General features: G+C 44.7%; 1 protein-coding gene across 1 annotated transcript in view; it reads left to right on the forward strand.

The window, feature by feature from the left end:
- Plxna4 (plexin A4) overlaps positions 1-26582 on the forward strand; it is a 431475-nt gene that overhangs the window by 1055 nt on the left and 403838 nt on the right. The window lies entirely within an intron of this gene.

The following is a 26582-nucleotide window of genomic DNA, read 5'->3' on the forward strand; positions in this document are numbered from 1 at the left end:
GGGCGGTGCATATGGAAAAGACACTGCGTTTCCCCAGTAAGAGGCAGCACAAACGCCTTTCCAAAGCGTGGCACGGCTTCCCGGGAATGCGCCGGGATTTCAGGCAGGAAGGGGTTTCAGCATCGCGTCGCTGGGGTGTGTGTGTTGCTTGTCTAGGGAAGGTGCCAGGGTCAGATCCTCCTTAAAAGGTTTGACCTTATTCACATCCCCAGTCGCTAGGAGACCTAAGCAGGCAGAGCTTGGGACTCAGGACTTGGGTCTCCCTCTCACCTCCCTACCCTTTCCCCTGTCTCTGGCCAACACCTGTCACATGCCTTTGGAGGTGTGGGTTTGAGAAAAAGACCTAGGAGCCGGAGCCAGAGGGGAGTAGTCTTCAAGGGAAGAAGGTCCTGTCTCTCATGACCACGTGGGCAATGCCCACGGTATTCTCGGGTCTGGCAGCGTCCCCCAGAGCCCTGGCTGCTCCTGAGAGTAGAAATCTCTCCAGAAGCCAGTGCTTCCAGGTTTTATTTCCCAGAACCTTTCCTTTTCCTTTTCTCTCAGGTTGGAGTTTCACAGGCTGCTCATTTTTAAACTTTTCCAGGAGGAGGAAGAAGGTAGTTGAGGTTCCAGAGGGGCATTTCCTTAGTTCCCATCTTGGCTGCCTAAGAGTAACTCATTTAGGGGTTCAGTTATTGTAAGAAGAGTGGGAGAGCCAAATAAAATAGTATTTCATTATTTCAGGGTTGAATATCCATATAACAAGCTTCTATATTTCTATAGCTGTCTCTCTGAGGTGGCTTTTTTGGGCAACCTGTCCCTTCCAACCTGTCCCTCTATATAAGTCATGCGGTCAGGGTGTCCCACAAGCCCACTAATGGGAGAAATAGGTGAGAAGCCTTCTGGAACATGAGGGGCAGGGAGCAAATGTTCTTTTGAACAAGAAGGCCTCAGTGCTGGGCACAGAATTGGGGTTGCTTTTAAAAATCCTGAAGATGGATGTGGAAATAGAGGGCTTTTTCTGTACCCCCAGCTCTATTTTCAAACTTTTCAGTTCCTGCAAAGGTTTCTGGCTAGGCTGGGGAGAAGAGCAGACGCCCCAGGAGGGAGATTGTATTCCTGCTGTGCAGTGTGAGCTGCCCTTTGATTGATTGAAAAGGGTAGATGGAATAAAGCAGAGCTCTCAGGCTGGGGAGAGCTCAGTCCATGGAGGAAGAAATATTATTTTCTTTTTAAGAATGGTGGGTGTGTGCACACGCATGCAGATAGACACACGTGTTCTCGGTGTTCTCGGAGTCTAGTCAAATGTGTTCAATCGGTCCCACCATGTGTGATAGTGGGGTCCATCTCTGTCTTCTGGGCTGTGGAAAACCGGCAGTCTCCACATGCATACCCTTGAGTGCGTGGACAGGGAGATCCCACCAATGCATAGGGCAGGGCAGCACATGGTTTGCCTTGCAGTAGGAATAGTGAGTTCCAGCAACAGTGTAACATTCTCATGGGACATGGAAGGGGCAAAAGTTAAGGTGCAGATCTTCCTGATTTGCTCCTTTCTCTGCTTCCCGCCGTCCTGTCTTTCCTTTCTGTCATTTTAATGCCAAGTCAACACTCATTATGCTGCTTATAAGCTGAATACCAGGGTCCAAAAATCCCCCACACTTTCTGCACTATTCTAAGGGTACCAGTTTGGTTTCTAGGCCAAGTCAGGCATTAATTAACATCTGTGTAAAGCTGGGTATACATCTTCTAATTTTTTTTTTTCCTGGCTTCATTGCCCAGCCCTGGATATGCTACAGGGTCACTCTCCCTCCATACCTCTTCTGACACCTTCCCTCCAAGTTCTCCGGGGTCTTCCTCACTAGGAAGGGAGTTAGCCACCCTGGAAAAGGCCCAGGCACAAATGATCCTCTCCACGCCCCTCACTGTTGCTGGATTGTGTTCCCACTGCTCACCCAAGAACACAAGGTGTGGGTCCCCCATAGCAGCTCCTTCCCGGAATCCCAGGGCTCCCTCTGTCCTCCCGCACTTCATCCTGGATGCCCACTGACGCTCTGCAAACAATTCCGGAGGAATCGGAGGCAGCCAACTTGCTTCCTTTCTGCTTCTCGGTGCCTCTCCTATTCTTGCAGCCCCAGCTCCAGCTCCCTGCAGACAGGGGAATCTGCAAAGGCAGACTCTGCCTACACTTGGCCTCCGGATCCTTTTAATCACAATGAGGGCTGCTGGGAATTGAGTGGGGGGCTTTCTAGGGCAGCAGCAGTCCTGGGGGTGGGGACTGGGGGGATGGCTTAGTAACTACTCTCAGCTCATAGTTATCACCTGGCTTTGAAGCAAAGAAATTGCAGCAAGCCTGTCTCCTCATAGCCAGCTAGGGGGCATTTCTTAGCTGCTTCTCCCCATTCTCACCCTGAGAAGGCACCGAACAGACAATGCACATCAGAGACCTGTTGGAGTGGCTCTCTGACTGGCCATGACGGGGCGGCAACATTACCGACAGCCGACCATGATCTTAACTGCGATTATTAGTCTGTGCAACAGATGTACCATCCTCTCTGATCCTCTGATTTGTGTCTGGTTCTACCCATTGTGAAACTGGTTCTGACCCTGGGCTTCTGAACAGGGTTGATTTCTCTCCCATGACACCCCTTTTTTCTTCTTCCTGGTTTCCTGCTGCCCCCTTGCTAATCCACCTCTTGGCTTTGTAAGCATTTCCGCCTGCCCATTTGCCTTCAAATTTGCGGCACTCCAAGAAATCAATATAACATGAATTTAACGACAGCTGGATGATTAAGTGTTATTTATATTTAAGAGCGGCATTTTAAAAAGATGTCGCGTTAATAAATCAAAAGGCTGTTTGGGAGAGGCACGTGATTAGGGTAATTGCCCCTGGAGGCTCCATTGAGCAAGGCTCAGTCCACACAGAGCCCTGCGGACACTGTCTCTTTAAAAGCTGTGAGTCCCACTGCTCCCTCCCCCAGAAAGCCCACCTGATCCCCTCTCAGTCCAGACTTAGCCTTGGGTCTCCTGTCCTAGCTGCCCAGGCTGCAGCATTCTAGTTGTGGCAGGAAGGTGGAGCCAGTGGGGAGCCTGGAGGGGGCTTTGCTGCCAGGTGGTAAGGGACGGACCTTCAAGGGAAGGCGGACCAGGCGGGTGGGCTCCTCAACAGAGGCTTGTCCTAGAGGGAGCAGGCTGCTTCTCTGTCTGGTATGAAGCAGCTTCTAGGCAAAGCTCCTGGAGTCTACAGGAGGATCCCTGTCCTACCATCATGTGCCATCAGTCTCTCTGGGGAAGAGGCAGTGAGGACATTAGTGTTGGTGTTAGTCCTTATGAACACCAGGGAATGGAAAATCATACGAATTAATAATGATAACGGTGGCCAGGATTTATGCAGCGATGGGAGAGACATCGTTCAAGTAATTCACACAGGTTGGCTCATGTATTCCTCAGAACTGTCCAGAAAGGCAATCACTAATGCTATCTCCATGTTTTCCAGGATGACACTGAGATGAGGGAGGCTCAGGACTTTGTCCAAGGTCACAGGGCCACCAAGTGGTGGAGCCACAGCTCAGCCCTAAGCAATCTGACCTGGCCATGGCCCCTGGTCACTCTGCTGCTGGCCACCTGACAATGTATGTGCTCAGCAAGATGCTTCCCAGTGTTGGGTGAGTGTGCGGGGGCCAGGTGAGAATATCTGGCCCTAGTTTTGCCCTTGGATTATCTCTGACCAGATTTATTCTTTGAGCCTCAATGTCCCCAACCCCATTCTCCAAGGGAGATGAGTGTTATCCTTGGCTGTGGTGTAAAGTTGCAAGCATCTTTCCAAAGAATGTTCTGTTCCTGAGGGTGAGTGTTACTCTGTTTGGCATCTCCAGTTTTCTCCTGGAAAAAATTAAGGCAGAGGAAATGAGTGAAGTCCCCATCTCTGGTTTTGATTCATGAATGCTCCAAGTGGAGTGGGAGTCTGGCTCTCCTTACTGACTGCTTGGAAATCCTGGTGCTGTGGAAACGGTGCTTTCTCATTGAATCCTGCAAGTGACTGTGTGAGGCAGGGGTTGTAGAACGTAGGCTGGGAAAGGGCTTCAGTGGGATGCTGCAGGCCCCAGGTTGCAAAGCTTCCCCATGGCTGGTTCACTCTTGGGCAAGGATTCTTACCGTTGTGCTACTCATTCACTAACTCTAGGATTCTAGAATTTGGAATCCAGAGGCAGGAAAGAATCTCTGTCTGTGGATGTCATGCCATGCTGGGTGCCCGAACCCGATGGTAGCTGGGGCAGCGCTCATTAGAAATTGGTGCTAATGGCCTATAGAGTCCAGCAGAATTTTGTCAGAGACCCAGAAGTGTAGAGAAAAGAATCAGGACCTGCGATGACACAGGCTGGGGTGAGGCCTGAGGAATCACACCTCGATGCTGAGGGATGTGGGCAATAAGGTCCTGAGATCACCATAGACCAGGTTGGGTGCTGTCCTACCCCAAAGCCAGGGTGAAAGCTCAGCCCCTCTTCTCTGCACATTTTAGGGAGTAGTCACAAGTAAGGTCCTGGTGTTTAGTTAGTGTTTTTTTGTTTTGTTTTCTCTTTTCTTCAAAAGATAAATTTTCATTCCATGCATTATTTATTTGGCTTCTCCTCTCTGCTGTAAAGTGAGTGAAAGTTCTGCCAAACTTGGAGTGGCTAGAAGGGGTGCATTTAGAATTTCATTGCCTCTTCAGAGGCCACAGAGTGGCAGAAACTACACCTTCTTAAACCAACAGGTATTTTTGAACTGTCGGGCATCCTCTCTGGGCTGCTAAGCATGGGCAATCCCCTCCTCTACACCGTGTCTTCTCCACGAACCAGGATTCTCAACAGCAAATTGGATTTTAGGATGTTTTGTCACTCCGACACAAAACAGATCACCAGCTAAGAGGATCTTGTCTCTGCAGTCAACGCACTAACCATGGCCTAGTACAATCGATTCCCAAGGTTTTACAGGGAAGAATCTTTTCATTAGGGAGTGTGAGAAGAGAAGCAACGGAGGAAGAGGTCCTGGGAATTTAGGAAGGAAGATCACAGCCACTCCAAAGCTTTTCTGGTCGTTGCTTACAAACAGTTCCTGTCTGACACTCATGAAGCTCTTCTTGTGTGAGCCCAGCTCATTTTCCCTGGAGCCATGTGAGCCTAGACCTAGAGGGTGGACAAGTGGACTCTTGGATTCAGCCCGAGGTCAAGAGGAGGGAAACTAAGCAAAGCAGACCTGGTGGGTTGTGTTTCTTCAGATGGAGGGAGTAGAGGAAGAGAGGAGGGCATGGGGGTGGGATGGCAGACCATTGGGTGTGCACTTGAATCAGCCTGTGCTCAGTGTCACTCACACTGCAGAGATCAGTGGTGTCCATTTTCTCTCTTGCCATCTCCTCAGCCCTTCATCCTGAAGGTGATGTCTATAAGAGGGCAAACTTTCCCAAAGTAATTCTGTGGGTATGTGAATTGGTGTAACACACACACAAAAGTTGCCATGTCTAATAAGTTAAAAAAAAAAAAAACCTTGAGGGTAAAGCAAACCTAAAGCAGTTCCTTGTTGCAGGACTTCTCAGAGCATTTAACACATTAGAAGGGATTGTGAAACCACTAACGTAGACATACTGTGGCATCCACTGAGAAACACTGGATTAAGGAGGTTCATAGCTGCACATACGAATGTCCACACGCCTTCATTCTTGACTGAGTAATTTCACTGAACTTTAGTATGACATCAAGTCCGGGGTTTGGGGGATTGTGCGGGCCCTAGCTTCTCAAGCTGAATTGTGTCAGGTAAGCAGCCATCTACCTCCAGCCTCCACATTGCTCAGCTGTCTCCATGCCCTACTCTTCCCCTTGTCCTTTGCGGGCAGTAGACTTTCTCAAGCATGTGCACATTTTCTTAGGTTTATAGGAGATTCCTGTTCTATAAGTTCTCTTGCTTGCAAAGCACTGATGTGGTAGGAAGAGGTCGTCTCTGGACACAGGTAAATGTAGCAATCCCAGCTCTGTCCTTAGCAGCTAAGGAGTCACTTTGGGTTTCAGCATCACTAGTTATAAAATGAGGAGGTTGTTCTAGGTAAGTGATTTAAAGAACATTTAAATCTGTATGTCCTCTTGTCAAGTGAGATTCTGCATGGGATTCTCACATACAGCAGATGTTCTGGGTAAAGCTGGGGGCTGGGCTTGCACCTAGCCTGTCTGCCCTTCACCCTAGTCTCAGCTTGGCTTCCCTGGAAGCTCATATAATATCACTTTACTGAGGAGTGGGGCTACAGGGGGGACACTAGTGAAAGGGAATGGACAGAGAGGGGAAGGAAGGCAAACAAACACTCCCCAGCTAGTCAGGCTTAGCAAGAACCCAGCTGTTGGCTTGATCACTCAGGATGTAGAAGAGGTCTGATGGAAACACAGGGTCTCAGAACAGAGTGGAGGGTAGGCGCAGCCAGGCATTCATCTGTGGGTCCTTCCAGTCTGCTGTCGCTCACTAGTCAGAGGCCACCCCACGAGGAACCAACCCCTTCAATTGGAGGTTGTTATTCAAGGTCAAAATAAGCTCCAAGCTCAGGTCCATAAGGTGGGGTTTTCCCAGTGTTGCCTGAAAGGGGGACCCTTATAGGAGCCCCGCCTTTACCTCTGCAGGTGGAGAAGCAGCAGGAGCTGTAGGAAGACAAGAGGCATCATTGCGGCCACCTTTGAGAGAAGCAAGGCAAAGAGGTGGGTGGGCATGGTGCTCTACATGGGGACAAATCAGGGGCAGGTGCATCAACTGGGAATCGGGGATAAGGAGCTCGTTCTGCATAAAGGACATGTGATTCTTTACAACCTTGTCCTGATCAGGATGCTCCATTAAGAAGCCCCCCAAACTCCCAGAGCTATGGCAGCACCAGCCAACCACATAGTGGGTCTCCCAATTTAGAACGCCATGGGATCCACATCCAGAGTGAGTGCCAGTCAGATGTCAAGAGGTTTTCTTAACTTGGTATGTGAACCCCAAGAGTGCCGTCATGGAGTGGTGTGGGGACGTGCCAGGCATGTCTGCTAGCTGAGGGGCACGGCTGCTGGAAGTGGTTGAGGCCAAATGACCTCTGCTACTCTCCCGGTGTTAAGAAATATTCTAAGCATTGAAATATAATCAAACAGAATAAATTTAGGCGTGAATATTTTCCAAAAGTCATTGCTTCTAGCCAGCCCTGCCCTTCCCTGCATTAAAAACAACAATAACAAAAACTAACTTGTGTGCTATGAAGCCCCTTGAAGGTCAGCCTGGGCAAAGGACTGATGGTTGCACTATGCTCAAGACCTCTGTCTCAGCTGTCTTCCTCATTAGATACCGACCCCTGTTCTTCCTCCCCCAAATGCACTTGCCCTTAGCTGCTGACCAATGTGAGCAACACGCTGACATGGAGAGACCTGGGTCTCCCTGAGCATTCTGGCTCCTGAGGGCAGGCGGTAGGGCCAGCCCCTACCTGAAGCAAGCTCTTGTGCAATCAGGAACTCACTTCATACTTTTTCATAATGGCAAAGAAGCTATTGCTGAAGTGGCAGTGATGACAATTAAAATTATGTATAGCTGACCCTCCATATTAGTGAATTCCACACCTGAGGATTCAATGAACTGTGGACTGAAAATAATAAACAACTGTGTCTGTATTGAATGTGTATGGACTTTTGTTCTTTTCATTATTCCCTAAACAATGCCACATAACAACTGTTTACATAGCATTTCCATTGAACTGGGTATTTTAAATAAACAAGAGATAATTTAAAGTATACAGGAGGGTATGCATAGGTTATGTGCAAATACTATACCATTTTATTCAAGGGTCCTGAGCATCTTCAGGTTTTGGTTTCTGTGGGGAGTCCTGCAACCAATTTCCTGTGGATGCCAAAGGATGACTGTGTATCTTTACGTCTTAGATTGAGAGGGACCATTTCTTAGGTTTTTTTTGTATTTTATGCTCAACCCAGATCCTATCCTCCTGGAAGTGATTGATAAATATTTGCTGACTCTGTACATTGGAGTAGACAAGGTGGAGAAGAACACATTAAAAAGGCAAAACTAGGCAAGGACATGGCGGGACCCTGCTGTGCAGCTGCCTTGGATTGGAGCACATCAAGGCAGACCCACTGACCTATTTCAGAGGATTAAGCTGGAGATCAGTTCAGGCTGAGCTCATCCGTCAACCTACCATGTCCTGGGTGAGGGTGGCTTGAGGGGAGGGAGGGCACAGTGGTGTTTTCGCATGGATGGGCATAGAATTGGTCTTGCTTTCTGTGTGAAACTCGCTATGGGTTGGGTGTCAGTGGATTGAGAGGGATGATCCAGCTGCATTTCCCAGGGGGTATTCCAAAGATCAGTCCACAAGGCACCTGTCCTGGAAAACATTCCGGGGGCCAAGTACATTCTGCAGTTACCTTGAGTTGTGTCTTCCTTGTGGAGACTTGAAATGCCCAGTAGGCATTGAATAATGGGAAGGACACCGGCCCTTGGGAAGCCTGCTAATTCTTAGCTGGCTGTTTTTAGTTTATTTAGGGGCGGAGGGTCCCTCTGTGTGGGTGTATTTCAACCTGCTGACATCCTGGAACAAGTGTTTGACAGAAAGCATTTTGGAAGATGCTGGCCTTCAACTGGAAGCTTTCAAGTTCAAGTTTAGTTTGGAGGAAGAAAAGAAAAACAGGAAAATGAATTCACTGAGGTGGTGTAATGGAGACCTGTGAGGCCCAACTTTCAGAGGTGCTGCCTGCCTCCTATTCTTGTCATTTGCTTTTGAGAATCCCAGAGATGACTGTGAAATCCCATATAACTTCAGTGACCGTGGCTCTATGATCTGCCTTCAGGTAGCCATTTTCTAAAGGGACTGTTTCAAGAAGTGTGAATGTGGCTCTGACAGATTCTGGACTTGTTTCCAACAAGTAGCAATTTTTTATTATTATTATTCATTATAGATCAAGATGGATGTTTGTAAAATATGTGAGTAATGACATTCACCTTCTCCAGTGTTTTTCCAGCTACACTTATTGAATAAGAGGCTTCAATATAACTGACAAGGATAAATGTTCTTGATCAAATTAACAAAGGAAGGTTGAGTGATTAAGATGTAAATTTTGGGTGGTTGAAACAGATTTTCTCCTGGTGGTGGGGTGCGTAGACTTTGCTGCTCTAGAGAGGGCTGAAGGTTTCTGATTAGAGGGTATGTTCCTGTTTTTCACCATTAGGTAGTGACCCAGAGAGTAAAGTTAGACATTTCCCATGGGATCACTGTCACTGCCTGGGACCATTTTACATAGGTAATGATGTGTCTGTGAGAGAGAAAGAGTTGGGGTAAAGGAGGGTATCACTTCAGAGATGTCTGGGTTTGGATCATCTGGGAACACCCTCTAATAACTCACGTGCCCAATTCTAGGGCCTCTGCCATGCTCTGCCCAAGCACTGCGCTCCATTCCAAAGTGAATAACAGTTGCTAACACACACTTACTCACAAAATTCCCCTGGTGCCCATTCATAAAGCATTGCACTGGTGATTCTATCAGCATTAAACTGTTTGGTGACTGAGTTTAGAATTATAGGAATCGGAGAAATGAATTAGCAGTAAATCAAGTCCCAGCTGAGTTCGAACCCAACTGCAGTGAGTTTTAAATTAAAAATATCTTGCTATGATGAAGCAGTTGTAAGTCAAGCACTGGAGCTCTGTTGCTCTTGACTTTGGAAAAGCGTGGCAGCCACCCTTTGAAAGGAAAATCCTGACAACAGCTTGTATTGATTCCCAGCCATGCTGGGAAATTGCCACTTCATTTCTTCTTCATAAACTGTTGGCTTTCTTTCTTTCTTTCTTTCTTTCTTTCTTTCTTTCTTTCTTTCTTTCTTTCTTTTTTTTTTTTTTTAAGAAAAGGAATCCTATTTGCAGGGACACAGCAGAATCTTGGGAAGAGGGCAGGTGGGAAAGGGCTCAGGTCCACTGGGGACTATTCATCGAATTCTCTTTGGTCCTGCTCAGGTGGATCACGTGGAAGGGGAATCTGGGGCTGCGGGTGCTGTGTGGCTTGTTTTCCTGCTCGGACCATATTTGATTCTCCTTTCTGGGGAATCTGCACAGAAGAACAACAAAGACAGCACTTCAAGGAAGCGGCAAAGACTGTCATGTTGCAGTGACAATTGTGGTGTAATAGGAAATCATTTATGTAAGTTACGGTGTCCTCTGAATGGAGCTTGTGGGAAATGTGGCTCCAGCTCCTCTGTTCCCCCCCTTTTCCTCCTGCAGAATAATCCTGAGGTTTTCATTTTCAGAGCAATTGAAGAAGTATTATGTCCTGGCCAGGGAATAGGGAGACCTAGCTTCTAATCCCAGATCTGCTGAATATCTTCCAGCGAGTTCTTTCTGGCCTAGGCCTCAATTTCTCTTTCTTTAAAGCTGGAAATAAGCCCTTGCTGTCCCCCATCTGCAGCCAGGGGGTGAACATGAATGTGGTCATACATATTCAAGGACCTGGTGAGAGTCACTAGATTCTATTTACACACAGGTTCTATTTGCACACAGAGTCAGGGAAGATCAAGAAAGAGAGAATGAAGACGGAACTGGGCCTCTCACCTGAGACCTTTACCAGCTCCTGTGTTTGCTGATTTGGGGAAGAGCTATAAGGGGCAAAAGTCACTTGCTGAGGATCAGAAAGGAGAGCATAATTGGGGTATCAGGAGACAGTGGGAGGGAAGGGTTAGCACAGGAGACAAAGGCCTGCGTATTGCGGGGTGAGAGTGGATCCCAGTTACTGATGGTATAGGTTAAACCAGGGACTTTGGAGAAAGAAAAGAGGTCATGATCTCCCTCTCTGTCTGCCTTTCACTGTGCTCCATCTAATTTAGATAGAAAGGTTAGATGTGATGTGATGGAATGCTTAACCACCTAACTGACCAATCAGTGAGTTCCGCCAGTATTTGTTGAGGCCCGCTGTGTGCTAGGTATTGAACATGCTAGAATTGGTGGGACACAGATGAAAGATATGGTTCTTGTTAGTACAGTGCAGTGTAGCCCCAGCACAAAAGTGAATAGAGAATTTAGGGGCAATGTGGCATGAGATTGGGGCATGAGGAGAGTACCCTGGGAATTGTAAGATGGGCACCTGTCAGATATGAAAAGCAGAGCATTGAGAAGCAGAAGAAGGGAGCATCCAATCAGGAGAAGAGGTTTCAGGTGGAGGAAGCAACACAGGTAAGAAGAGGTAAAAGAACACAGCCCTTGGGCCACCTGCAGTAGTTCAAAGCTGAGTGTGATGTGTAAGAGAGGCTGTGCCAGGACCTGTGTAAGTGTCCAGCCAAGGGATTTATCTGGCAGGCAGTGGCTGGGCTCTAAGATTTCCAAGTAAAACAATTAACACAGTCAGATTCACGTAGTAGACAGCCCTCAGTGGGGTTCATGTGGACAAGAGTTGGCAGTGAAGCAACTCTAGCAACCCAGGGGAGACCCAAGAGGGGGCTGATCAAAGGTCAGATTTGAGAGGTACAGAGGCTCTACCGTAACAGATGTTGAATATGGTGGTGCAGGTGGTGGGAGCAAGGGAGGGGGAGTTGGGGATGCCCTGCAGGTGTCCAGCTTGGGTGGCTAGTGGAAGGTTTATGGAGGTAGAAATTTCTAGAGTGAGACTAGTTTTGGGGGTGCGCATCAAGTGAGGGGTGGTGCTTTCTTCTCTGGACATGGTGAATTGAGGCCCATATGGAGTTTGCAGGTGGAGGTGACCGCAGGCCAGCAAATCTGAGGCTCTTGTGTTTCTGGCAGCTTCCTTTCGTGCTTCCCTGCTGTTTACTTCCGATCCCAGTTGTGGACTTTAGCAGTTCCCTCTGGGATCTGGCAGAAGCTTGGTAAAGAAGCAAGAAGACCCACAGGTGGATTTTTACATTTTCAAGTGGTCCGTGTTTTGAATTAAACATACCATCTTGAACAATTTACTTGAGATTACTCTGATAGCACTCCAGGGTGCCCCTATGAGAGCCCTGCAATTTTCCAATGGAAAAGAAAAGGTCCCAGGAGGCTGAATAGTACTTTGGCTATCACAGAGCAAACTCTAATAAGGACGTCAATGGCAAATGACCAACCTTTATCTGCACCCGAGCTTGTTCCCTTTCTGGGTACGTGCCCCCCACGTTCACTGAGCACTCACTGCAAATGGCATGGTCTAGTGAAATGACCTCCACCATGAGCTAAGAGATGGTGATTAAAATTTTGACCTTACTCCTGAGGAATGATGTTTAGTTTGTCTAATTCCACATTCTGGGTAGTAGGAGTCAGTCTGCTTACTCAAGGCCCATGGGAGGGATCTAGCCACTAGACAGCTGTGGCTTGGTATAAAGAGTGTTAAAGAAGATTTTTATTATTTTACTGCCTAAATTTAGGAGGGACAGTCTTTCCAAGGTGTCACAGGATCTACACCATGGTCTTGTACTTTTGTTTTGCACATCTATGGTGAAGACATTTGAATTAAAATACCAAACACAGCCTAGTGCTAGTAGACACTTGACTAGTTTTTATTCCTTCTCTTTCCAATATGTGGGGGAAAAATTGATTGGTTAACATATTAGAGTCAAGTCCTTTGGCGATAGACTGAGGAGCGGAATGGCTGGATCAAATGGTGGTTCCATTCCAAGTTTTCTAAGGAATCTCCATACTCCTTTCCAGATTGGCTGCATCAATTTGCAATCCCACCAACAGTGTATGAGTGTGCCTCTTCCTCTACATCCTCGCCAACACTTATTGTTTCTTGTGTTCTTGATAACTGCCATTCTGACTGGAGTGAGATGAAATCTTAGAGAAGTTTTGATTTGCATTTCTCTAATTAATTGAGATGTTGAACATTTTTTTTCATATATTTGTTGATTGATTGTATGTTTGTGTGTGTGTGTGTGTGTGTGTGTGTGTGTGTGTGTGTAGTCTTCTGGGAAGTGTATGTTCAGCTCCTTAGCCCATTTATTGATTGGGTTGTTTGTTGTTTTGGTGCTGAATGTTTTCTCTTGTAAATGGATGCTAATCCATAATGAGGGGGGGGCATGGGATGAGTGGAGGAACTTGGGAGGGGGCAAAGAGGTAGGAAAGTTGGTGGAACGAGACAGATATCATGACCCTAGGCACATGTATGATTGCACGAATGGTGTGACTCTACTTCATGCACAACCAGAGAAGTTAAAAATTCTGCTCCAATTGTGTACAACGAATCAAATAACTTTAGCTGCAACATGGCAATACAGTTGCAAATGGGACGATGGATCTGCTCTGTTCTCTGGATCATTTGTGAACATCTAATGAACACGGCTGTTCTGCGAGCTCTCTTGTGGGCAGGAGCAGGGATGGGGGCGTTTTGGGGGCATTAACCTTTCAAGAGCCCCACAGAGGTGGCAGGATTTCTGTTCCTCCTTGCTCACACCTCTGTCTCCAGCCTTATTCATTTCTCAACTGTTCTCAGCACGTGGCATTTTGGTGTAACTGCACTTCTGATCTCAGGAAACTCCGCAGTTTCCCCCAGTTTATCTGGTGGTACAGCATTTCCTTACAGGGGGACAGAGGGAAGGACCTGGGACCCCAAGAAAGGAAGCAACATAACCACAATGACATGTGGGTAGGACTGAACTGGAGCAGTGGACACCACCCTGGGCGTCCTGGTTACAGTCCCTGCACACTCTCCAGTGTGGTGGGGCCTCCAGGCCTGGGTAGCTGAGTCCTCTCCAAGGCTGTCCCCAAGCCTGCAAAAAGGTAGGGAATCTTTACTATTCCTGCTTTCCTTGAATCCTCTTCTTATTTTTCATCTGAAGACTTCTTATTGACTGGGAGGTTATTAGATGCCTTCGGCGGGTGACAGCTTCTATGGTCAGATGTGAAGATCCTAGAAATGAGTCAAATGCTCTGACATAGGATGGTGACCAGGCACAGGGGAAAATGGACAGAGAATCTGGGCTGTTGGTGAGCCCCAGCTGGGTGTGGGGGTAGTGGGAGAGAGCCAGCATTGCCATCCCAGCCCTGACACGTGAGGAACTCGCTGCCGTCCATCCTCCTCTTCTAAATATTAGCAAGACCAGCCATTCTTGGCAGATACTGAAACTCATGAAGTAATTGGTATACACTGTATTTATATTACTATCATTAACAAGTGAAATGGTATTTTATTTGCTTCTAGGATTTAAAGTGATGTAAGAGTTCCCACTTTAATTTGATGAGGCCCATTTTTGGAGCGTTTGCGTGAACTAGAGTAAAAAGCCTAAGGAATATCACATGGCCAAAAATAGAAACTAATTTTCTAGAAATGTCAAATTACATTTCCCTGGCACATATTGTTTTGAAAGAATGACATTTCACCTAAAACTTATATTTGCAAACTTTAAAATATTGCTAGACGTGGAAGAGTTTTTAACCCACTAATCAATTTTGCAAGTAGCCTTCTCCACATTCCAGGCATTAGCCAAGTCTGAGCGCTTTTGTACAAAGACAATAGTTTACTTAGAGACTGTTGAAAAATTCAGACTGCCAATATTTTCCTGGTAATTTGTAATTTATTGACTCATATTTATGGGATTTTCATCTACTTAATTGCAAATTTCTCAAAAGCAGTCATTGCCTCACAGACAGTTACAGCTCCCTTTGGACCCAATATAAAGTTGTTTGATTTTCTTCTCTCCCTTTTCACCTTCAGCTGGGTTTTCTGTACTTGCAAAGAGGAATATTAGAATGTCGGGACAGTAGAGGGCATTACATATCCTGTAGCAACCCTGAGAATACAGGAAGCCAGAAGTAGTTTCATGGAGAAGTCTGCATGTGGTGATGGCTATGCTGTGGCTTTTATTCTTGCTTTTGACTATTATTGCTCCCTAATGCATGGTGAATGGAGCATCCAATGAATTGGGGTCCTGACTACAGACTTACCCCATTTCTTGATAGGCACATAGGAGCTCCTGATACTTTCTATCCACATGAAAAATAAATTTGACTGACTTCCTGTTGTGTTGGGCAGAAAGTTACTCAGATTCCACAAAGGTGAAAAATTAAAAATAAAGGAAAACATCAAAATGAAATTCATGGAAATAAAGAGATTTTTCTTTAAGGGCACACACCACTGTGGCTTGGCAGTAGATGGTCTATTTTCATGTTCTCCCTCCCCCATTCTTCCATCGTCTGTGAAGAAGATCTTCAATTTCAGGCTTTTACCAACTCTCTTCCCACCCATTGTCTCTGAGCCAAATATCCTGGCTGGGCTGGAAAGTTTGGAACATTTGCAGGGAATGGGAACAACCCAACTTAGGTGGCACCCACGGGGGATTCTCTCTTTTATTGCCTTTCCATGTTGCAGTTAGGGCTGGCTCCACGTCTGCCTGGCAGGTCACAATCTGCACTGTGCAGAGAGCGCCAAGTCCAAGGTCAAGTCACGGCATGTCTGGGTTCTTGGTCAGAAGCTTCCCCAGGAACTAGGGGCAGCCCTACCTCACTCCCATTTTGTACATGTCTTACGTGAACTTATGCCATCTGTCTGGTACTTTATTGATTCATTTTTGAAATTTAAATTTTGAACTTTTTTTTTTAATCACATAAAAATTCTTTCCAGGGTCTGGTTTGGACCCTGTTCCTGGCTGCCAAGATATCTTTAAACTTTGTGATTCCTTTCAGAGGGTTGAGCCTTCCCATAATGCCACACGACTGCTGTCACATTATATCATTTGACCTTCACAAGCCCTGGAATTTGTCATCTGCAAATTTGATAAATGTGACTCCCTGTCTCCATTCAAATTACCGATAAAAATATGAAACAGCATAGCCACCAAGGACAGAACCCCTTGGCATGGCATTTTCTGGAGAGTGTTGCTTCTGGGCTTGACAAGTAACCATTGATTCACCTTCTTTGGGCCCAAGAAGCAGTGGAGCCCTGAAGACCCAGGATAGACCTTGGAGTCAGACAGGCCTGGCATCACCACCTGACCTGTGCCAGCTTGGCCATGCCCCGTGGTCAGATCATTTGGGGGCTCAGCGTCCAGTGATTACAGGTAGGTGGCAGCGGAATGTCTCCCCATCCTCCACTGTCTCCCGCTGCAATCTGGTCCCTGCAGACCCAGTTCTCCCACTCCTATGGATCTTCCTCAGTCTACAGGCACAACAGCCACTCAGCCTGTTCTGGAAGCTCAGAGAAGGTCCTCCTGTCTGCCCCAGCTAGTCTGCTGAGGTGGTGGGTCACCTTAACCCACCCTCTCCCTGCCGGACAGAGGGCCCATAGGGCACGTGGCAGGCCCCTGGGTGTGGCAACACTATTACCATTTTCTGCAAGTGAAGGAAATGAAACACCATCTCTGACTCTGCAGAGCCGTGGGAGGGAAGGCTTCGGAGGCAGCTACAGCCATACTTTGGGTGCAAGTTTCAGTTCTCCTTCTACTAGGATCAGAGGGCAGAGGACTTTGAGAGCTAGAACCCAGAACTAATAGAACCCTAGGTCAAAACGGAGCCCCAATAGGCTCTGGGTTTGCCAGATTCTCGTGTCCGTAGGCAGAGATTCCAGGACAGTATTTCTAAACAATCATTTGTCTTTGGCACCATTTAACTTCCAGTGAAAATTATTGCTAGCCTCTCTTATGCTCTTTAACAAACCCAGCAGTGCCTTTTGGGGAAAATGTGGTTAAAACAGAGTAGATGCCGAAGGAACACTTTCAAAAGCCAACTTACCTCCTTGGGTATCTCTTTCTTTCTTTCTTTTTTTTTTTTTAATTTGTGTGTGTGCATATGGTACTGGGCATTGGACCCAAGGGCACTTTACCACTTAGCCACATTCCCAGTTCTTTTCATTTTTTATTTTGAGACAGGGTCTCACTAAGTTGCTCAGGATGACCTCAAAGTTGTGATCCTCTTGCCTCAGCCTCCTGCATTGCTGGGATTATAGGCACGTGCCACCACACCTGACTGGGGTATTCATTTCTCATTACCACATCCTTGGGTGTGGATTAAAACTAACTTATCATGTCACAATGTAGTAATTTTTAAGTATAGTAGTGATCCCCCTTATCCACAGTTTCACTTTTTACTGTTTCTGTTACTTGTAAATCAGCGGTCATCCAAAAAAATATTAAATGGAAAATTACAGAAATAAATGATTCAAAATTAAAATTGTGCCCCATTCTGAGTAGCATGATGAAATCTCATGACCTCCTGGATGGCCCATAGTAACCACAGTGTATATGCTACCTGCCCATTAATCACTTAGCAGCCATCTCATTTATCAGATTGATGTTTATGGTATTGTAGTGCTTGTGTGTAATTCTTATGTGGTAGCCTAATGCTATGTTGTAATGCTTACAACATTTGCCTCACTTCGTATAGGCATTGTATCATCTCATGTCATCGAAAGAAGAAGAATGAGAACAGTACATAAAGATTTTAAGAGAGAACACACACACATTTCCACATTTATACTACTTTTACTACAGTATCTCATTATACTTATTCTATCTTATTATCAATAATTATATTTAATCTCTTACTGTGCCCAATTTTTATTTTTATAAACCTTAACCTCTAAGTCACATCCCAAGCCCCTTTTTGTATTTTATTTAGAGACACGGTCTCACTGAGTTGCTTAGCACCTTGCTAAGTTGCTGAGGCTGGCTTTGAACTTGTGATACTCCTACCTCAGCCTCCTGAGCTTGGGATTAATCCCAGCAGGGATTTACAGGAATGTGCCACTGTGCCTGGTTATGCCCAGTTTTTAAATTAAACTTTATCATAGGTCTATTTGTATAGGAATAAACATAGAAATAAACATGTTGGGATCAGAACAATATGCAGTTTCAAGCATCTACTTGGGGTCTTTAAAGGTAACACCTGTGAATAAGCAGGGCACTATGGTAATGTACAGATATCATCAAGTGTTAGTCCTTTAATTCTGTGACCATGACCATGATATTGTTTCTTTATCACTAAGAGGGTAAAATAAACTTAAGGACTACTGTGACAATTAAAAGATACAATACACGGGAACTAGTTCATACACTGCTGGCACATATTAAATGCTTCATCAGTGGAGGCATTATATTGTGGGAAGCTATTTCCTGCTCTGTAGGTTTCTAAACCTTGTTAGTTCTTCTTCTCACCCCCCTGCATTGGATTAAGACACTTCAGTTTTCTGGGTTTATAAATAGTCACATCTGTTTCTAACACTGGGCTCCAGCGAGCCTACTGCCTTGAGGTTCTACCAGCAAATGGGAAGAGAGGAAGAGCAGGTGGTTACTCCCATTACATCAATCCTGGCTCTCCCTCTCAGAATGACCTCTTAAAAAAGATTTAAAAATATTTACAGGAATTCCTTCACTTTTAGAAGACAAGTCCAGATTTAGCAGCCATGTTTACATATCCAATCTGTGCTCAGTTCCCCTGTCCGTTTGTCAGTGCACACATGTAGATGTACATTATTTTTATAGGACCGGGAGAGACATCTTAGATAATGTGTTTTTCTTTCTAGGCCATGATCTGGTTCCTTTTTTTCTTCAGTTTTGCCACTCAAGACTAATTTTGGTTTAGGACAGAGCAGATAGGAGACTCTTGGCTCATAACGAATGGGTAATTATTGCTTGGAGTCTACCTGATCTTTTTGCCAAGCATTGCAGGATGAGACATCTGCTAATGTGTGCCTGTAACGGAGTTATAAGGCGGAAGGGGTCCAGCAGAGACCAGAGGGGTGTGTTCAATGTGCCCAGCGTCCACATACTTGGATATGCTCACCTGCATCCAACAGGGGGTGTAGAGGAGTTGGATCCAGGGTCTCCAGCCCCAGACCCTGATTGACTGGCAAGTTAGCCCCAAACTACATGGTAAGGGCCTCTGAGATTTGTCTTCTTGGTCTTCACCGTGTGTCCTGCTGTCCAATCAGAATCCTTTGCCCCGAGACACACCTCAGAGCATCTCCATTTTTCCAGGTACCTCAGCTCTGAAATCGGTGAAATCTCTGCATGAGGACAAGCTATTAAGCTTGAAATATTGCGTTATTCCAGCAACATTCTGGTTAAGAGAGGAAGGAACCACTGGTTGACTATCGAGAAAGGTGACTAGCCACGGTGGAGAGGGAACAAAGGCTGGGAGCTTTGAATATTTTGAAGATGATGGAGCCTCTGTGAACAGAGTCAGCCGGCCTGGAGTAAGATGGTCCTCTCTGTCTCCAAAGGAACGGAGGCATGTCACTGGCTCACTGTCTCTCCCTGGGATCCTTGCCAGCCACTCTACTCTCCCTCACATCTGGAGTGATCACAGGCCCAGTACACCCTAGGAAAGCCCACGTCCCGGATATTCCACACCATTCCTGGAGTATGTGTCCTGATATTTTTGGTTTGAAAATAGTCATCGTATCTGTACTTTTGTCTACGTCAATGCCTACATATATATATCTATCTCCAATCTCTATTCAAATGGTCCATTTGGAAAAAAACGGAGAGGTAGTTAAATTTTGCTGTAAGTACTCCATTAGATGTCTCCTTTCTACCTCTGTCCTTCTTTCTTTAGACAGAACCTCCAGTGCTCTATACTCTGGTTGGCATACCAGTGACCCAGGGGCAAGTAAGAGCTGACATCCTGCCCTTGTCCCTTGGCCAAGCCTTGTTATATCTCTTTGCTCAGGAGAATGTTGCCTTTTTCTTCCACCAAGATGCCTTCTGCCCACCAAGGTCTGGTTGACAAGAAGGCACAGCATTCCCTAAGTCACACTAAATATCCAGGTACATCAGTGGGGACCTTGCAGTCGGTACCCTTTCCTCCTTCCTCTCCTTTTCTGCTCTCCACAGAGTCCCCTAGTCACAAGGAAACAGAGGTGATAAAGGAGGACACAGGTTGTTGAAAGAGAGCATCCCACTTGTCCCAAAGAAGCAACGTGACAATTGTGGCATTTCAGTGGATGTTGATTGGTACAGGGGCACTTTGCTAGAACCTCTCAAACCAGACAGGGAGGCCCTCCCTATGTGTCCCTGTTGCTCCATGTGTCTGTTTCAGACTGTCTAAGGGACAGCTGGGTCTGGCCCTTCCTTCTGCATTTCATTTGTGTGGATCCTGTCAGGAAGTCCTGCTCCTGAGCTGATGGATGTCACCCTTTGGCTTTTCTGATGGGTCTGGGCAGGTCTGGGGGACCTGGAGATGTTCAGCAGTGCTATGAGCCTCCTGGGACCACACACTATTAGCAGTAATGTGGAAAATAGCTCAGGGGCGGCGGAGTGCTGCCTCCCCCTACATCGGCACATTTCCTTTAATGTGTCCTCACTGCCATTCCAGGAAATGTGGCCCTCAGGGTCACAGGCCACACCTGATGCTGGCAGAAGTCAGCCTCGGGATGTAGTAGATCCTGCGTGTGTGGATGAGGGTGCCAGAGAGAAGCAGCTGGAGCAGCGAGCATCAGGCTTTCTGCTTGGGAAGTTCAACCAGACTGACTTCTCCAGCAACCAGCAGCAGGAGGAGCCTCATTTTCATGATGTGGGGCCCCACTGCAGTCTTTCCAGGGCGAAGGAGCCCATCCTGTCTCCTGGTTGGAGGGCACGAGGTGGGCAGTGCTAGGCCCAGGACAAGATTTCTTTTTTGAGTCCCTTTCAGTCTAATGCAGTGTCCCCCTCAGCCAGCATCCCTTAGCTAGCTGCAGGGGAGGGGTCCAGGCACCCAACTGACTCTGCAGGAGGGTGTTTCTCCTATGTACATATCCAAGGAAATAACTGGAAACCTAAGCTGTGTTTATTTGGGAACTTGCAGCCCGAAGAGTTGTGTCTCCGGATGGAGGAAATGGAGCCTCTGTGCTCACCTGAGCTCCAGCAGCAAGAGTCTAGGTAATCAGATCCCCACGTCAGCTGGAAACCTCATACCTGCAAAAGAATTTCCTTTTCTCACCTTCTAGAACATTCCTGCTCTGAGGTGTGCTGCAGGAAATTGCGAGCTGCTGTTGGAAGCAGAGTACCTATTCCCTCCCTAATGCTGCTTCCAGAGGGTCACCCCTTGACCTCCCAGTGCCCTGCATGCAGGGACAGAGCTACTTCCAGCCACTCCTTGTGAGCCAGTATTTTTGGAGTGGAGTAAACTAACAAAGAGCCCTAAAGAAACAGCTTCTATGATGGCTTTTTTTTTTTTTTTTTAATTTCTTTTTTTTTTTATTGTTGGTCGTTCAAAACATTACATAGTTCCTCATACATCATATTTCACAGTTTGATTCAAATGAGTTATGAACTCCCAATTTTATCCCGTATACAGATTGCTGCATCACATCAGTTACCCTTCCATTGATTGACATATTGCCTTTCTAGTGTCTGATGTATTCTGCTGTCTATATTATTCTCTACTATCCCCCCTCCCCTCCCCTCCCCTCCCCTTTTCTCTCTCTACCCCTTCTACTGTAAATCACTTCTTCCATTTGAATTATCTTGTCTTACCCCTCCTTTCCTCTTATATGTCATTTTGTATAACCCTGAGGATCGCCTTCCATTTCCATGCGATTCCCCTTCTCGTTTCCTTTCCCTCCCACCTCTCAACCCTGTTAATGAAAATCTTCGTCTCAAGCTCTTCGTCCCTACCCTGTCCTTGTTTCCTCCCCTTATATCAGAGGAGTCATTTGGTATTTGTTTTTTAAAGATTGACTAGCTTCACTTAGCATAATCTGCTCTAATGCCATCCATTTCCCTCCAAATTCTATGATTTTGTCATTTTTAAATGCAGAGTAATACTCCATTGTGTATAAATGCCACATTTTTTTAATCCATTCATCTATTGAAGGGCATCTAGGCTGATTCCACAATCTTGCTATCGTGAATTGTGCTGCTATGAACATCGATGTAGCAGTGTCCCTGTAGCATGCTCTTATTAGGTCTTTAGGGAATAGACCGAGAAGGGGAATAGCTGGGTCAAATGGTGGTTCCATTCCCAGCTTTCCAAGAAATCTCCATACTGCTTTCCAAATTGGCTGCACCAATTTGCAGTCCCACCAGCAATGAACAAGAGTGCCCTTTTCCCCACATCCTCTCCAGCACTTATTGTTGTTTGACTTCCTAATGGCTGCCAATCTTACTGGAGTGAGATGGTATCTTAGGGTAGTTTTGATTTGCATTTCTCTGACTGCTAGCGATGGTGAGCATTTTTTCATGTACTTATTGATTGATTGTATGTCCTCTTCTGAGAAGTGTCTGTTCAGGTCCTTTGCCCATTTATTGATTGGGTTACTTGTTGTCTTATTGTCTAATTTTTTGAGTTCTTTATATATTCTGGTTATTAGGGCTCTATCTGAAGTGTGTGGAGTAAAGATTTGTTCCCAGGATGTAGGCTCCCTGTTTATCTCTCTTATTGTTTCTTTTGCTGAGAAAAAACTTTTTAGTTTGAGTAAGTCCCATTTGTTGATTCTAGTTGTTAACTCTTGCGCTATGGGTGTCCTATTGAGGAATTTGGAGCCTGCTCCCACAGTATGTAGATCATAACCAACTTTTTCTTCTATCAGATGCCGTGTCTCTGATTTAATATCAAGCTCCTTGATCCATTTTGAGTTAACTTTTGTGCAAGGCGAGAGATAGGGATTCAGATTCATTTTGATGCAAATGGATTTCCAGTTTTCCCAGCACCATTTGTTGAAGATGCTATCCTTCCTCCATTGCATGCTTTTAGCCCCTTTATCAAATATAAGATAGTTGTAGTTTTGTGGATTGGTTACTGTGTCCTCTATTCTATACCATTGGTCCACCCGCCTGTTTTGGTACCAGTACCATGCTGTTTTCGTTACTATTGCTCTGTAGTATAGTTTGAAGTCTGGTATCGCTATACCGCCTGATTCACACTTCCTGCTTAGTATTGTTTTTGCTATTCTGGGTCTTTTATTATTCCATATGAATTTCATGATTCTTTTATCTATTTCTACAAGAAATGCAGCTGGGATTTTGATTGGCATTGCATTGAACTTATAGAGAACTTTTGGTAATATCGCCATTTTGATGATGTTAGTTCTGCCTGTCCATGAGCAGGGTATATTTTTCCATCTTCTAAGGTCTTCTTCTATGTCTTTCTTTAGGGTTTTGTAATTTTCATTGTATAAATCTTTCACCTCTTTTGTTAGGTTGATTCCCAAGTATTTTATTTTTTGGGGGGATATTGTGAATGGAGTAGTTGTCCTCATTTCCGTTTCAGAGGATTTGTCGCTGATATACAGGAATGCCTTTGATTTATGCGTGTTGATTTTATATCCTGCCACTTTGCTGAATTCATTTATTAGCTCTAATAGCTTCTCTGTAGACCCTTTTGGGTCTGCTAGGTATAGAATCATATCATCTGCAAATAGTGATAATTTAAGTTCTTCTTTTCCAATTTTTATCCCTTTAATTTCTTTCGTCTGTCTAATTGCTCTTGCCAGTGTTTCGAGGACTATGTTGAACAGAAGTGGTGAGAGAGGGCATCCCTGTCTTGTACCAGATCTTAGAGGGAATGCCTTCAATTTTTCTCCATTCAGAATGATGCTGGCCTGTGGCTTATCATATATTGCTTTTACAATGTTGAGGTATGATCCTGTTATCCCTAATTTTTCTAGAGTTTTGAACATAAAGGGATGCTGTACTTTGTCGAATGCTTTTTCTGCGTCTATCGAGACTATCATATGGTTCTTATTTTTTAGTCTATTGATGTGGTGGATAACATTTATTGATTTCCGTATATTGAACCAGCCTTGCATCCCATGGATGAATCCTACTTGATCATGGTGTATAATTTTTTTGATATGTATTTGAATCCGGTTCGCCAGAATTTTATTGAGAATTTTTGCGTCAAGGTTCATTAGAGATATTGGTCTGTAGTTTTCTTTCTTTGAAGTGTCTTTGTCTGGTTTCGGAATCAGGGTGATGTTGGCCTCGTAGAATGAATTTGGAAGTTCTCCCTCTTTTTCTATTTCCTGAAATAGCTTGAAAAGTATTGGTGTTAGTTCCTCTTTAAAGGTTTTGTAAAACTCTGCTGTATACCCATCCGGTCCTGGGCTTTTCTTAGTTGGTAGTCTTTTGATGGTTTCTTCTATTTCTTCTATTGTTATTGGTCTGTTTAGGTTGTCTATATCCTCCTGGTTCAATCTGGGCAGATCGTAAGACTTAAGGAATTTATCTATGCCTTCACTATCTTCTATTTTATTGGAGTATAAGGCTTCAAAATAGTCTCTGATTATCTTCTGTATTTCTGAAGTGTCTGTTGTGATATTGCCTTTTTCATCCCGTATGCTAGTAATCTGGGTTCTCTCTCTTCTTCTCTTCGTTAGCATGGCTAAGGGTCTGTCAATTTTATTTATTTTTTCAAAGAACCAGCTTTTAGTTTTGTCAATTTTTTCAATTGTTTCTTTTGTTTCAATTTCATTAATTTCAGCTCTGATTTTGATTATTTCTTGCCTTCTACTTCTTTTGCTGTTGTTTTGCTCCTCTTTTTCTAGGATTTTGAGATGAAGTATGAGATCATTTATTTGTTGGTTTTTTCTTTTTTTGAGGAATGAACTCCAAGCAATGAATTTTCCTCTTAGGACTGCTTTCAATGTGTCCCATAGATTCTGATATGTTGTGTCCGTGTTTTCATTTAACTCTAGGAATTTTTTAATTTCCTCCTTGATGTCTTCAATAACCCATATGTCACTCAGCAACCTGTTGTTCATTCTCCAAGTGATGCTTGATTTTTCCTTTCTTCTTTTATCATTGATTTTCAGTTTCATTCCATTATGATCAGATAAGATGCATGGTATTATCTCTACCCCTTTATATTGTCTAAGAGTTGCCCTGTGACATAATATATGGTCTATTTTTGAGAAGGTTCCATGTGCTGCTGAAAAAAAAGTGTAACTACTTGATGTTGGGTGGTAAAGTCTATATATGTCAATTAAGTCTAGGTTATTAATTGTGTTGTTGAGTTCTATAGTTTCCTTGTTTAACTTTTGTTTGGAAGATCTGTCCAGTGGTGAGAGAGGTGTGTTGAAGTCTCCCATGATGATTGTATGGTGGTCTATCAGACTCTTGAACTTGAGAAGAGTTTGCTTGATGAACACCGCTGCACCATTATTTGGGGCATATATATTTATGATTGTTATGTCTTGTTGGTGTATGGTTCCCTTGAGCAGTATGAAGTGTCCTTCTTTATCCCTTTTGATTAGCTTTGGCTTGAAATCTATTTTATTAGATATGAGTATGGACACGCCTGCTTGTTTCCGCTGTCCATATGAGTGGTATGATTTTTCCCAACCTTTCACCTTCAGTCTATGGATATCTTTTTCTATCAGATGCGTCTCCTGTAGACAGCATATTGTTGGGTCCTGTTTTGTGATCCATTCTACTAGCCTGTGTCTCTTAATTGGTGAGTTTAAGCCATTGACATTTAGGGTTATTATTGAGATATGGTTTGTACTTCTATCCATATTTGTTTGTTGATGTTACTAAACCTGATTTGTTATCCTCTTTGACTACTTTCCCCCCTTTACTGTCCTACCTCCCATTGTTGGTTTTCAATGTTATTTTCCATTTCCTCTTCCTGCAATGTTTTGCCAAGGATTTTTTGAAGAGATGGTTTTCTAGCTGCGAATTCTTTTAACTTTTGTTTATCATGGAAGGTTTTAATTTCATCTTCTAACCTGAAGCTTAATTTTGCCGGATACACGATTCTTGGTTGGAACCCATTTTCTTTCAGTGTTTGAAATATGTTATTCCAGGATCTTCTAGCTTTCAGAGTCTGTGTTGAGAGATCAGCTGTTATCCTGATTGGTTTACCCCTAAATGTAATCTGCTTCCTTTCCCTTGTAGCTTTTAAAATTCTTTCCTTATTCTGTATGTTGGACATCTTCACTATAATGTGTCTAGGTGTGGATCTCTTATGGTTTTGTACATTCGGCGTCCTATAGGCTTCTAGGATTTGGGATTCTGTCTCATTCTTCAAGTCTGGGAAGTTTTCTCGTATTATTTCATTGAATAGGCTGTGTATTCCTCTGGTTTGGAGCTCTGTGCCTTCCTGTATCCCAATGACTCTTAAATTTGGTCTTTTGATATTGTCCCATATTTCTTGGATGTTCTGTTCATGGTTTCTTAGCAGACTTGCTGAGCTGTCTATGTTCTTTTCCAGTTGAAATACTTTGTCTTCATTGTCTGATGTTCTCTCTTCTAAGTGATCTACTCTGCTGGTAGTATTCTCAATTGAGTTTTTAAGTTGGTTTATTTTTTCCTGCAATTCTAGTATTTCTATTTGTTTGTTTTTTATTTCCTCTATCTCCCTGTGAAATTGATCTTTTACTTCCTGGATTTGTTTGTCAATGTGATCTTTCATTATCTGATTTTGCTGTCTCATGTCTTCCTTGAGACTCCAGATCATCTGAAGCATGTATATCCTGATCTCTCTATCTGACATTCCATCTGTTGCACCTATTACCTCTTCTAAAGTTGAGTTGACCTGCATTGCCTGTGGTCCTTTCTTTCCTTGTCTTTTCATACTGCTGGCGTTTCTTTCTGCTTGGTGAAACTGTTGTGTTTTGAAATTTTCCCTCTATTTATTTATATTGCTCTTGTATAGTTGAATAATCACCCTTGCAGGGCATGTAGTGGCTGTGATCCTCCTCCAATTGGTGTGATCCGTCTACCACGCTGGGAGGCCCTAG

The sequence above is a fragment of the Urocitellus parryii genome, chromosome 3 (assembly GCF_045843805.1).
Source record: "Urocitellus parryii isolate mUroPar1 chromosome 3, mUroPar1.hap1, whole genome shotgun sequence".
Classification (NCBI taxonomy): Eukaryota; Metazoa; Chordata; class Mammalia; order Rodentia; family Sciuridae; genus Urocitellus; species Urocitellus parryii.